This window comes from Chiloscyllium punctatum, chromosome 11 (genome assembly GCF_047496795.1).
Source record: "Chiloscyllium punctatum isolate Juve2018m chromosome 11, sChiPun1.3, whole genome shotgun sequence".
NCBI classification, from domain to species: domain Eukaryota; kingdom Metazoa; phylum Chordata; class Chondrichthyes; order Orectolobiformes; family Hemiscylliidae; genus Chiloscyllium; species Chiloscyllium punctatum.
In genome coordinates, this window is record NC_092749.1 from 46,469,179 (window position 1) to 46,483,449 (window position 14,271).

At 38.6% G+C, this 14,271-nt stretch overlaps 1 protein-coding gene across 1 annotated transcript in view; it reads right to left on the minus strand.

The window, feature by feature from the left end:
• Positions 1–14,271, minus strand: part of iars2 (isoleucyl-tRNA synthetase 2, mitochondrial) — a 97,160-nt gene that overhangs the window by 29,730 nt on the left and 53,159 nt on the right. The window lies entirely within an intron of this gene.

The window sequence follows — 14,271 nt, forward strand, 5'->3', positions numbered from 1 at the left end:
AAGTCCAGTAACACTGAAAAGTTGAACAATATAACATAATAATTAAAATCATGGAAACTACAATCTGTTACTGAAGTGGAACAGTGGTAAACTGGGATTTTTCTATATCATGTACCAAGGTTATTTGCTTTAAAACACTCTCTAAATCTAGTTGTATCTGAAGGAAGATTTTTCTTAAATGTAAATCTATCCTTAGGTTTCCTAAAGCACTTTATAACCAATGGATTTATCCTATAGGGAAGTCAGTGTTGCTTTGGTGGGAAATAAGGAAGCAGAATTGCACAGAGCAAGGTTTCACAGTTGGCTGAATGACCAGAATCATTTGGACGAGGATTTAATGTCAGCCAGAACAGTAGGAGAACTCCCTGTATTTGAAATAATGATAATGAGATTTTCTATCTTCACCAGAGGAGACTGCAAGGCCTTTGATTCAGTACATTATCCAAAAAAGATTAGATTAGATTAGATTACTTACAGTGTGGAAACAGGCCCTTCGGCCCAACAAGTCCACACCGACCCGCCGAAGCGTATACCACCCAAACCCATACTCCTACATTTACCCTTTCACCTAACACTACGGGCAATTTAGCATGACCAATTCACCTAACCTGCACATGTTTGGATTGTGGGAGGAAACCGGAGCACCCGGAGGAAACCTATGCAGACACGGGGAGAATGTGCAAACTCCACACAGAGAATTGCCTGAGGCGGGAATTGAACCCGGGTCTCTGGCGCTGTGAGGCAGCAGTGTTAACCACTGTGCCACCCGCACAATACCCCCACAACACAGCACTCAGTCATTTCTGCAACAAAATTACAGAAGTACACCAATTTTTTTTTAGGTATGAGGAGACTTTCTAATCTAATCTTTTACACAGCTGAAAGGGGTAGATTGAGAACAGAGCAAAATTTGACATCCATGAGGATTGAAGCACAATCATAAACCTCATGGGCTAGCGCGTCCCTTAATTTACAACACCTTGAAACTACAACAATACTTGTTCAGTGAGGTATGTAGGATTGCATGCTAGAAGCTATCCCAAGCCATCTAACAAATGCAATGCATCAACTCATCAAGACTTACTGACCAGCATCTTCCAACTTGGTACCTCTACAACCTAGAAGGACATAAGGACATGGACAACAGATGCACAAGAACTCCACAACTTGCAAGCTCCCCTCCAATCAGTCATTATCCTTAGAACCATATTGCTGCTCCTTTAGTGCTGCTAGGTTCAAATCTGGAAGATCTTCCCTCGCAACTGATGGTTCATTAAAAATGGACAATATATGCTGGCCTTGCATTGGCAGTCATATCTAATTAATGTATATTAAAAAATTATACATTTTATCATAATATTTAATGTGTGCATTTATTTTGCTCTAACCATCCAAACAATTTAGTTTTAAAAGCATGATTTTTTTAAAAAAGTGCACTTGCAAGATGATTTTGCATGTCAAAATGTCTCAAAGCATTTCGGAGGAGAACTGGATATCAACCAAGTTCCAGGAGCACAGGTAGGTTTTAAGGCAACATTTCAAGGAGAAGAAATGGGACCCTGGATAGAAGTTTTAAGGATATTTTATGATTGTTATTTTTATCTCAATTTCAAAAACTTCACACCTTTTCATACAACTAAAACCCTGTGGTTAACTATATTGCACCACTCACAACAATCCATTCGCTTTTCAACATTTTTCATGTGATAAATATGGAGGAGTGATAATGTTGATAGAATCCAAAATCTGGAGGACAAAATAAACTCCCCAATAATGAAATGCTTCTTCTATCTTGTGAAATGAGCAAGTATCCATTCAAGCAATGTTGACTGCTTAAAAAAAAACTGTCATTGGATCAGATGAACATGAAAACTTCAATTATTGGGTAGAACTATTTAAAAGGTACCGACTTACAACCATTTAAACACAAAAGGGCTACATTGACTCCATACAATGCAAAGAGTAGCATCAGCCTGAAAACAGTATTGAGACATTTACTGCTACATTTAAAGCAACATATATCTTTCCCAATCTACACAGATCTGAATATGCTTTTGATCTTGACTGAAAAGCAGTAATATTTTGTACCACTTCTTATGTTCTTAATTTGGGAATGAGAACCACATCTTAAATGTTCTAGTGAATAAGTTTAGCACAGAATGACTATAGTTAAGATACAAATCTATTTTACAGCAGGACCTAGATGTTCCACATTCCAATCCCAAGTTCAGATGCTAAGACAGACAGGATGTTCTAGCTTAGCAGGCGGCTCTCCAACAAGTTAAAGACATAGCATGAGAGATAATTGCATGGACGTTATGAAGGATGTTCAGAACAGGCGGGTAAACATGTACCTGCCAGAACAGGCGGGTAAACATTGTGAGATTTAAAAAAAAGCTGTTGATGTGACATCTCCAAGAATGTTGCCAAAATTACATTGGGGAAGTGAGAAAACTCAACAGAAATTCGCTACTAGACCATCTCCAATGACAAAAATTAATGGTGGGTTGTGCGTTTGGAATTTGCAACCATTTGCTCAGGTGTCTCAGAGCAGTAACTCTTGGTTACTGAGCAGCATTTACAGAATGTGAAAACTTTTTCTAATCTGACACAACTTTTTCTCCAGCAGAGACCATAGAGTGCGGCCCCTAAATCAGCAAAAGTACATCGGAAAAGAAATCTCTTGAGCTTCGGGGGTCAGAATTATTTGACTTCTAAAAGAAATTGCCACAAATAAGTGATTAAGATGCATTGCTGCAAGTAGTTCTCACTTGCTTTAAAAAATGTTTGAACACAATGAATAAATAGGTCACTCGTCTAAAGCTTTTTCTTCAACATACAAAGATAAACCATAGAATATATACGAGAAATCTATGGGCATGGAGTTCCTAAATATAAGTAGGAGGAACCACAACATTTCTCAAAGCGCCAGGTGTAACAATGAAGTTAAATAAATGACGCAGGCAGGTGGGACTAGTTTAGTTTGGGATTACGTTTTGCATGGACAGGTTGGACCGAAGGGCCTGTTTCCATGCTACGTGACTCTATGAGGAATCACAGGAGAAAATTAAAGCGCAGTTGACACCATGCATGCCTATCAATCAGAACTGGCTTCAGGACTGGGGCAGATAATCTCAGCCAACATTGCAATCCAGTATTGACATAACCCCTCAAATTCATTGTTCAACTGAGGTTAACTGTTTATTCTGAGTAGGTTAGGGAAATCTAGATAATCTCATAGTGGTACGTAAAAGAGAAGGAAGTTCTCGTGATGTCCTGGCATGCATTTATTCCTTAAGCAGTATCAAATAAAAAATAATCTGGTCATTCACCTTAGTGTCATTCATAATCCTTTGGTGTATGTAAAACTGCAGTTGCATTTATTGCACACCCACTGTGTTTTTAAAGTAATTAGTACATCAAGCATTTGGAGATGTTATATAAATACAAGATGCTGCTTTTTAACTGCTTATACTGATGAATAGTGTAATCATTCAATCATTTATTAGGAATAAACACTGGCTGAAATATTTTTACATTTTTATTTTACCTGAAAATAAAAATTATTTTATTGGCTTTAAGATTAATTTCTTTCACTTTCATTTAAGTGTTAGTCCATTCACCTTCTACTAAGGTGCACTCCCATCCACTAGTACTCTCAAACACCCAAACAGTAATACCTGCACTGAATTCCAAGTAACCAAATGGTTAGACGTGTTCAAATGTTTTTACAGAATGTCATAAACCAATACAAAGCTTGCAAAAAGGTATCAATTCTGCAACAAACAGCAAATAAATTCACCTTTGAAATTTTATTGTGTTAACGCTTAACATATCAATATTTAGTTGCTATGTGATTCAGTCAGTCAATATAAAAAATGCCCAGCAATAAATGAATTACACATACTGTCTTTATAGATTTATGCCATACTATAAGATCAAAGTTTACAATCTTTAAGCTTTTTCATTTTTACATTGAAGTTTAGATCCTTTGTCTTCAGAGACATATTCGAACATATTTTGGAAATATTTAGTAGATGAAGCAGCAACAGATTTAATGTTTTAGGTCAATGACTTTTCATTAGTTCAGAATCCTGATGAAAGTCATTAAACCAAATGATAATTCTGTTTCTCTTTCCATCGTGTTACAACACAAATGGACTGTTGAACCAATATCAGCCTTTCTGCTTCCATTATGACACACAGTAAAATTATAACCTGCAATAGGGTGGCATGGTAACGCAGTAGTCAGTACTACTGCCTCACAGTGCCAGGGACCCGGGTTCAATTCCAGCTTGGGCGATTGGGAGAATTGCAAACTCTAGACAATGTCTACATGCTCGGATTTGCTCCCACAGTCCAAAGATATGCAGCTTAGGTGGATTGGCTGTGCCAAATTGCCCATAGTGTGCAAGCAAGTTGGGTTAACTATTGTAAATGTGGGATTAGGGGGTAGGGTCAGATGCTCTTTGGAGGGTTAGACTTGATAGGCTGAATGGCCTCTATTTGCACTGCAGGCATTCGATAAGTCAAAGACAATCAAAATTGACCATCATGGTTTCAAGGCTGAAAATGTGTTGCTGGAAAAGCGCAGCAGGTCAGGCAGCATCCAAGGAACAGGAGAATCGACGTTTCGGGCATCAGCCCTTCCTGAAGAAGGGCTGATACCTGAAACTTCGATTCTCCTGTTCCTTGGATGCTGCCTGACCTACTGCGCTTTTCCAGCAACACATTTTCAGCTCTGATCTCCAGCATCTGCAGTCCTCACTTTCTCCTCCATCACGGTTTCAAACCAGTCTTTTTGAATAATCAATCCTAGACTGTGAGAATAATCAGTTCTTAACACTGGTTTGTATATTAAACAAAAGACTTAGCAATTTATTAACAAAACAATAGTAATAGTAGAGAAAGATTAAATAACAAAGTAATCTAACTGGTCTATGCTTTAAACCATATCCTTTATATTTTATGTTGTCAGGCCCACTCACACAAAAGACAGGCAAACAAACAGTTATGAGATGAATAAAAGAAAAATAACAAAACTGTCCAGATTATTTAAGCAGTTTACACAGTGCACTGTTCCACAGCCATAGGTGATGGTTTCTTGGTTGACTTTCTGAAGATGTCAATCAGGGTCACCTTTTCAGTTCACTCAGATAATAGTAGTAATACTTAGTTTTCTATTCTCTAAATTTCCAAGAGTTGATAACGGAGGTTGGTCAGGGGGCTTTTACATCTTCCTGCTATAACATCAACAGCCAAATTTCTTCTCACTGAAAACATTGTCCAAAACCAAATTCAAACACTGACCACTGCCTGACAGACTGACCAATTCCTCCACAAGGAGTTACCATTCAATATCTGCCATCTGCTTGAACACAAGGCTTTTCCCAGATTTGGCTCAAACCAATTCCCAGGTACTGTCCTCGTTAATAGCCAACTTCGGCAATCTGTTTAAACATAATGCTTGTATCCAGTGATGGAGCATCTATAAAACTTTTTGATCAGGAACCAACTGTAGTTAACTTCCTGGCCCGGCCTCATAAGTAAACAAAATCTTGTTTGATCTGTTTTCCTTTTAACGCGAGCTGTTACCCACAGTTCAAAATTCAAATTTAGCTCACAGTTCCTAGTTCACGGCTCAAAACCAAAAGTGATTAACAAAAATTAAAGAAATGAAAACAGTGGGGACTCTAACAACAGATACATCTTGACCTGCTGAGTATTCTTGGATTTTCTGTTCGAATTCAGATTTCCAACATTATCGGGGTACTGCTTTTTGTGTCAAACACATTCTGGAAAGGGTTGATGACTTTCTCACTATGATCAAACTGTCTTTGTGGTGCTACAAGACTGGATAGTTATATCTGTCACAAAGTTACCTTAATTATATTTGATCTCAGGATGCAAATATTAGTAATGGAACTTGGACCTGGTATACAAAGGTTCTGTTTTGGGAACAGGTGGAATTGTTACGTGCATAAGGAGAAGTAGCATGTCAACTGTAATGTTGTAAGCTTGCGTTCGCGTCATCTTATTGCAAAATGTTATTTTGGAGCTTTACAACGCTAAGTCCAAGTTGGACAGCTAACTCACAGCATGGTGTATTGCGATGTGGATTGTGTTGAACCCTGCAGAGGATGTTTTATGGACCACAATCGTTCACAAAATGGAAAAGAGTCTGATATAAGAAACCATAATCACATGCTGGGCTCCCTTGTAATTTCATTTGTGGAAAAAGTGTGATGCCCATGCAGACAGTACACATCATGTTGCAAGTAGACTACTGTTTCAGAGATGTCTGAAATCCTGCAAGTTCTACTGTGCCACTCATCACGTCATCGTTCATAATGCATGAGTTAGCTGAGAGCTCAGCTATTTGTTCTCAATACCAATTCCTGTACCACTGAAAACACTAGGAGAATACCAAAATAATTTGCATGATTTGAATCACGTATGTAATATGTTTTAAAGATCTTCATGGATTGGCAGTTTTGGGTTGGCTTCCTTGCATTTCAATTCCTTCAGCATTTTTGCCTTCCACCGCACATCAGGAGGTGGAATATTAAGCTGGACTGGGAGTATTATATGAGTTTTGATTAAAATGTACTACTAACTGTCCCCCTTGACCCATTCAGCACAGAGTCCAAGAGTTTTGTGTGGCTGCTCTATGCCCACACAGAGGAACAGTATTCCGAAGCCGACAGAATACTACAGGAAAGAGGCTAGGAGTATGGAGAGTGTGTGCATGGGATCACTAGTTAGTGTTACTAGTTTCTGGATAAACGTTTAATGGTTTTGGTCCCTTAGCAAAGGACTGAGGTTGACAGATTTTTAATCAGTAAAGGAGTCCAGGGTTGTGGGGAAAAGGCAGGAGAGTGGAGTTCAGGATTATCAGATCAGCCATGAGCTCACTGAATGGCAGTGGGGCCAATAGCCTATTTCTGTTCAAACATATTATGGTTTTACGGGATTATGGGTTTCCTCTTTTTCAGAAGTTCGCAGTAAACATGAGGCTACAATCTAAGGAGACTCCAAGGCACTTGGGGTATGCCCAATCCTAATTAATTTACAATAACTAAAGATCTGCAGTTTACTATTAGCCACTTAGTTGCTGATGTGGGAAGTAGTGACTTTGGTCTTAGTTGAGACTGGATGGAGGTGCCAGCCATTAAAATATTGCGCCATCATTTATATATCCTGGGACAAACTATTGCTAGGACCTTCAAAATTATTTTCCTGGGTAGCACGAGCCAAATCAAATGCACAGACAAATTTATTAGAGGTGGTGGGGGCATGTCACTCAAGGTTTGAAGAGAATTGGAGCTTTAAACAGCCTTAGAGAAGTCTATCACTCTGGGTCCTTTTTAAAGATTATTTGGTCTCCAAGTTAAAGCCAACGTTTTCAATTGCTTTACCATTGAAGAGGATGAACTATAGCTCGATATTGGAAAAATCTGACAACATTCAACAGCAGATCATATCATCACAAAATGTCACATGCTGATGAATGATCAATAAATGCAATACTTGCTTTGAGTATGCATTGATGGTCAGTATCAATGCTTATGTTAAATGCATAATGAGCACTCTTTTGGAACATACAGGAATCTAATAAACAATCTTAATCCATTTAACCTCCATGTGGTAGCAATGTACTGAGGACTTAATGTACTTGAACTTATGCAAGTTCCCTGTCAACTCAAATGACTAATTACAAGTGCAGTGAATATTCTACCAATATTGAATTAACTGTAAACTCAAGTAAGAATCCAGGATATTTGCATTATACTGCCTCACTTCAATAGAATTTTGTCTCAACCAAGTTAGATTTGCAAAACAAATAGAAAAAGACATGCATAGTTTCAATGAGAACCATTCCACATTGCTTTACCTTAAATGCTTACTCGTACTAAAGAGACTACAGTTAAAGCACTTGAATGAGTACTTTGAATGCTAAAATGCCTGGGTAATTTTATAGTGGTACTGGACTGATTATTTTCAGTGGAAAATAATTTCATTTTCATTCTCAAATTTCAAACAAAAAAAAAAGTTTATTCAAGTCAACAGTCCAAACAGCCTATCAGATGATTCACCTAAATGACTCTCAGAAGCTGTGGCTAAACTGCAAAGTGGCAGGAATAAAATTCCTTGTTCTAGTTTGGAGACAGTCCCTCTATGGCCAGCGAAAGTAGCATTGTATGTATAACAGAGCTAAATATCCAAATATGTCAGACAGTGTCAAATGCAAAAGTATCCATCCACAAGTCATGGAAAGAATAGCCCTAGGATTAAATAAAGTTAACTGTACTATACTCCTGTATTGAGGCCACAGGATTTAAGCATTGCACCACCAGGATTGGATTGACAGAAACAATGCAGAAGACGCAACCTCCTGCAGCAAAAACAAACTACCTTCATTGCACAGCAAAACAATCCAACATCACAAATTGAACAGGCAGCATTCTAACAGCTGAAGGCTGACACCTAAGGACAATATGGAAAGCAGACTGCAAATGATGAAAGAGAAAGTGCAACACTTGGAATAGCATGCTGACCATCACAACATACAAAGCATTCAGAAAGATACGAGCCAATTACAGTATAGACCAACCCATGGGGTCAAAATCCTCTTCATTCATAGTTTGGTATTTCTCTTCTAAATGATGAATGTCTTCCATCAATGCTGCAAAGAACATTTTCAAATACTCCTCGACCATGACTTCACAGTTGCAACTGCACTCTCCAGGCAATCAGTTACGATCCCACGGTAGAATCCGTGGTGAATCATTATTGATAGGATAGTCATTGAGTCATACTGTACAGAAAGAGGCCCTTCGGTCCTACCAGGCCATGCCGAACATAATCCCAAACTAAACTAGTCCCACTTGCCTGCTCCTGACCCATATACCTCCAAACCTTACCTATTATCCAAATGTCTTTTAAACGTTGTAACTGTGGCCACATCCATCACTTCCTCAGGAAGTTCATACCATATGGGAACCACTCTCTGTATAAAAAATTTGTCCCTCGTGTCATTTCTAAATCTCTCTCCTCTCACATTAAAAATGTGCCCATGTCTTGAAATCCTCCATCCTAGGGAAAGCAACTTATCATTAATCCCATCCATACCTCTCATGATTTTATGAACATGAATTTGAATTAGAATCCCCACAGGCCCTTCGGCCTAAGAAGTCCACACCGATCCTCTGAATAGTAACCCAGACCCATTCCCCATCCTATATTTCATCCCTAATCCACCTAACCTATACATTCCTGAACATTATTGGCAATTTAGCATGGCCAATTCACCTAACCTACACATCTTTGGATTCTGGGAGGAAAGGAGCACCTGGAAGAAACCTACGCAGAAATGGAGAGAATGTGCAAACTTCACACAGCAAATTGGCCGAGGCTGGAATCAAGCCTGGGTCTGTGGTGCTGTGAGACAGCAGTGCTAACCATTGAGCCATTGTGCTGTCCTTCTATAAGATCATCTCTCAACCTCCTAAGCTCCAGCTGAAACAAGCAATCAGACGAATGAGAAACAACAGTCTGCGAGCCCTAATGGCATTCCAGCTAAGGTTTTCAAGGTTATTGGGTTTTTATTCAAATCAAGACACGACGCACTTATTCTATGAATTTGGGTGGAACAAGACCACCTTATCATCTCCTCAAACTGCAGTAATACAAAAATGGCAACTATCTTCAAGAAAGGAAAATCATGCTATGGGAACTATCGTGGTATTTTCCTCCTATGCAGAGCAGGGAAAGTTCTGACAGGTGTCCTCCTGAATTATCCACTTCTTGCGGCTAAGTAATTCCTCCCAGAGATATATTTGTGGGCTTGTGGGGCTTTTGACCTTCCACGGACACCTCAGACATGTTCCTTGTCGCTAAACAAATTCAAGGAGAATGTTGAGAACGCTAATGTAATGTGGATTTTATGGTGATTAACTGGACCAAAGCATTTGATTCAAGAAAATTGCAAAACTCTCATCTCAATCTCGCAACAGTGTCACGTAAAGACTATACGTGCACCCATCAAGTCTTCTCCACCATTCAATGAGATCACGGTTGATTTAAAAATCTTCAACTCTACTTTGTACTAAAACCTTTGATTTCGTTACCGATTAAACATCTATCTCCACATTGAATATATTTAATAAGCCTCAATAGCTTTCGGTGGTAAAGAATTCCACAAATTCAGTACCTTCAGAAAAGAAATTCCTCTTCATTCAACAATACGACTGCAACTGTCTTGACTGCAAGATCTTGAACAGCCTCCTTCAAAACCCGGACTGTGTTAGGCAAGGCTGTGAGATAACCCCAAACTATTTACAAGCTATCTGACAAAAGCTATTCACCTCAACAAAGATCAACTGCCCTGTGGTGTCACTACAAACTTTCACCAAGATGAAACAGTCGAACCTCAGTCACCTCTGTACCAAAACTAAACTGCTCACCATATACAAATATGATTATTAGTTTGCAGAAGTCTTTGGAGTCATTGCTTATCCTGAACAGGATTTGCAAAACACTCACCATCTCTTCATTTCTGGATACCAGAGATTTGGGCTGACCTTAAACACAGCCAAAACAAAGGTCCTATCAATGCAGATCTAGTCAGTCAAATATTCCACCTTCTATACATATGGAAAGAGATGCTCTGTAATGTGCTGCGTGTCCCCTATACCTTCACAATCACACGATCAAAAGTTCATCATTGGTGAGGAGATCTAACACCAGATCAGCTGGGCAAACTATGTCAGCAAATATTTGACAACGTTCACTACATTTCCATAAAAATGCCAATTTATAGAAAAGCTGTCATCACCACATTCCTGTATTGCAGTGGGACACGGACTTTGCACCAAGACATACAAGAACTAGAGAAATTTCACCAGCAATTCCACCACATTCTCTATATTCAATGGGAGCACTGTTGAACAAATACAAGTGTCTTTCTTGAAGCGACTCTAAGTATTCAGATAAACAACCTAAAAATCAAGAATATGGACAATGACTGGATATTGTATCCAGATGGCTGAAAAGCATGTCTCCAGTCAGGTCCTAATTTTTCAAGTCACCTCTCAAAAAGCCAGCATTCAAAGGGAGGAAGATGTAAATGCTACAAAGACACTCTGCAGCTCTCTGTGAATTGCAGCAGCATTGACATTAGCGACTGAGAGAACCTTGCTACAGATCCTTCGAAAGGGCAAGAACTTAACATTAAGCTGCATCAGCTTTGAGTCCAAACACCTTAATAATGAGGAAACACCGTAACTCTTAGGATCCCATGACTTATAGATCTTTCTAGCTTATGTGGGTCAAGAATTAGCATGTTCAGTCAAGTGAAGAAACAGGCCCTTGGAAACTCCCAACATGGAGTGAATCAAGGGTCTGTTGATGGCGACAAGCCTGGGAGAATGGCACATTGAAGATAGTTTCTTTTTTATTTGATTCTCCCATGACCATGACTGAATTTAGTCAGACTCCAAAGGAAACTTGACCAAACACAAGATATTGTTTGTTTGTTATTTTCCATGCCCTATGAAGGTGATTCTCGTGTGTCACTGGAGCATTATAAACTCTCTAAAAGTAATATAACTTTATAGCTTAAGATCTGTTGCTGAGAATTCAGGGAATGTGCTTCACAGTTCTATGTTAAATCGAGGTAATTTTCAGCACGCATGGCAACAAAGTGAGTTTCTGCTCTTGCTGTCACATTGAAGACACCCATAGTCGATTACTTAGGTAAAATTCTTCCTAACAGCCTCAAATTTTATAAAACAAAGAGATGCAGATGCTGGAAATCTGAAATAAAAACAGAAATTGCTGCAGAAACTCAGCAAATCTGCCAGCATCTTTGGAAAGAAAGCAGAGTTAACAAGTCTAGTGACTTTTTCCAGAGTAGACCCTTCTTCTGAAAGGTCATTGGATTCAAAACATTAACTCTGCTTTCTTGCATAGGTCCTGCTAGTCCTGCTGAGTTTCTCCTGCAATTTCTGTTTTAGCTTCAATTATTATTTACTTGGAAAGCAGTTCCATTGCAATTGCATATCTCGATGAGTTATACTCACAGGTGAACTTGACGTGGAGTCTTGGAATGATATTCTTTCCATTTACAAAGCAATTTGAGAATAAAATCAAATGTCTCACCCATTTAGCTGTACTGAATTCTTTCTCTTCATTTATCATTTCCCATAATTAGTCTACAATTGGAAAGCTAGCATTTAATACGCAGTGTGAATAAAGGGGTGAGTAAGCAAGGAAAATAGTTCATCTATCCAATCGCTTATAATAATTGGAAACTTACCTTGGTCCTTTGACTTGGATTAAACTTCAACTGAGGGAAACAGATATGAGTTGGAATCCTGGGAGTCTCAAAAATCTGGATTATTTCACCAGGTTAAAGTAGGCTAGCTGCTGCTGTCAGAATTTTCTAAGGTAGAGACAGCCTTGGGAGCTTGTGAGTAGGTAAATTGTTTTTACTTTTCATACACCAGACAAAAAAATATTTTTTCAATATTGGATACAGTTCGATAGTTTCAGTTGAGTAGGGAAGCTGGTCTATTGATTTACAGTCAGAATGACATAAAGTGGATTATACTAACTCTGTATTATAACTCTACACTTAAGAACCAGAATCGCAGTTGCAGATGGCTCCAAATGTCGAAACCTAGGAGTTGTCGTAGGCAACTCAGCCCATGAAGTCCACTTCACCATTCAATACAATCATGACTGATGCCCACTTCAATACCTTTCTTCCCCACACTGTCAAAGGAAACTAGCAAGAACTTAAAAATGTTTCTGGAAGCATCTTCTGTTACAACATATTCTTCCACTTGTGAAATCATTAATTCATGTGCAACCAGGGTATGTACAAAAATCTCAACAGTTCCCAACTGAAGAAAGATTAATTAAGTGAAACTAATAACTTAAACCCAAAATATACTTCCATTGTGTGGTTAGGTCTGTTAGCAGGTGACAGTAAGGGTTCATTGAGAAAGGAGCAAGAGAGGTTTGTATTCAGAAGCCTGGTTAATCCGAACCCCAACGTCCTCATTCTTGGGAATGATCCATTGAACAACAATTCCAATAGAAAATACACTGTTATGTCATGATTCCTAAAACTATAGTCTTAATAGAGACTACTAGGTTTTACCACCATTAATACAGAAATCAATTGGCTGGATGATGGATAGGTAGGGTGATATACTAAAGCGTCCATGCAGTTCAGAGATTGTACTGCCCTATTTTGGAAGGATGGTGTTAGAAACAGCAGTAGGGAATAGAACAAGTCACCGGAATAGAATCATTAAATTCTGGAGAAAGAGGGTTAAAATTTCAGAACCAAGTTCCAAAGAACAATCATATTACACTAAAAGCATTAATACTGTTTAGCTCTCCACAGATGCTGTGCAACCTCTGAACCACAGGGACTCTTCACTGTTCCATCCTTCCTCTATGTCACCCAGCCAGCTGATTTCTGATGTCAGAAGTCTTAATTTGTTAACCAAAAAGCAAAACACTGTGGATGGTGGAGATCTGAAATTAAAAAAAAAAGAGTAAGTGTTGGCGAAAGTCAGCAGGTTTGCCAATATGTGTGGAGAGAAAAACAGTGTTAAAATTTCAGAATGAAGTTCTGAAGAAGAATCATATCGGGCATGAAATGTTAATACTATTTCTTGGTCCTCAAATGCTGCCAGATCTGCTGATGTTCACCAGCACTTTCTCTTTTCATTTCATATCTTCAGCATCCACAGTATTTTGCTTTTTTTAACAAATTATTGGAGCACAATTGAACAGGTATTATCAGGAACATCCTCTTTTTATATACAAAAGCTAATTAGGTAGAAATGGGTGAACATGGAATGTTCTCAGCATACATTTGGCTGGAATGAGTCTGGGTATAATTTTCCTTCCATGTAATGTGACTGGCTGGATAGAAAAAGAAAATTGCTTAACAAATTGGTGAGTAACAAAGATGGAAGTTTACTAATTAAAAGAAAAGGATATAAATAGCAATAATGAAGGAAACAGATCAGTGGCTCAATGATCCCAATGCAGTTTCAACTCCATATACTTAACAGGTAAGATATTTTATTGCACGTGGTTAATTTACTTCGCTTGAAAAGTAACTAACAGCTAAGTGGGCCACAACTTTCACAAAACAGGCAAGAATCAGAAACAGGGCTGAGGCTTTTATCTTCATATCAAACTTTCAGAACTAATTCCAGTGATGAGCTACCTTTAGCCGAAGTGTAA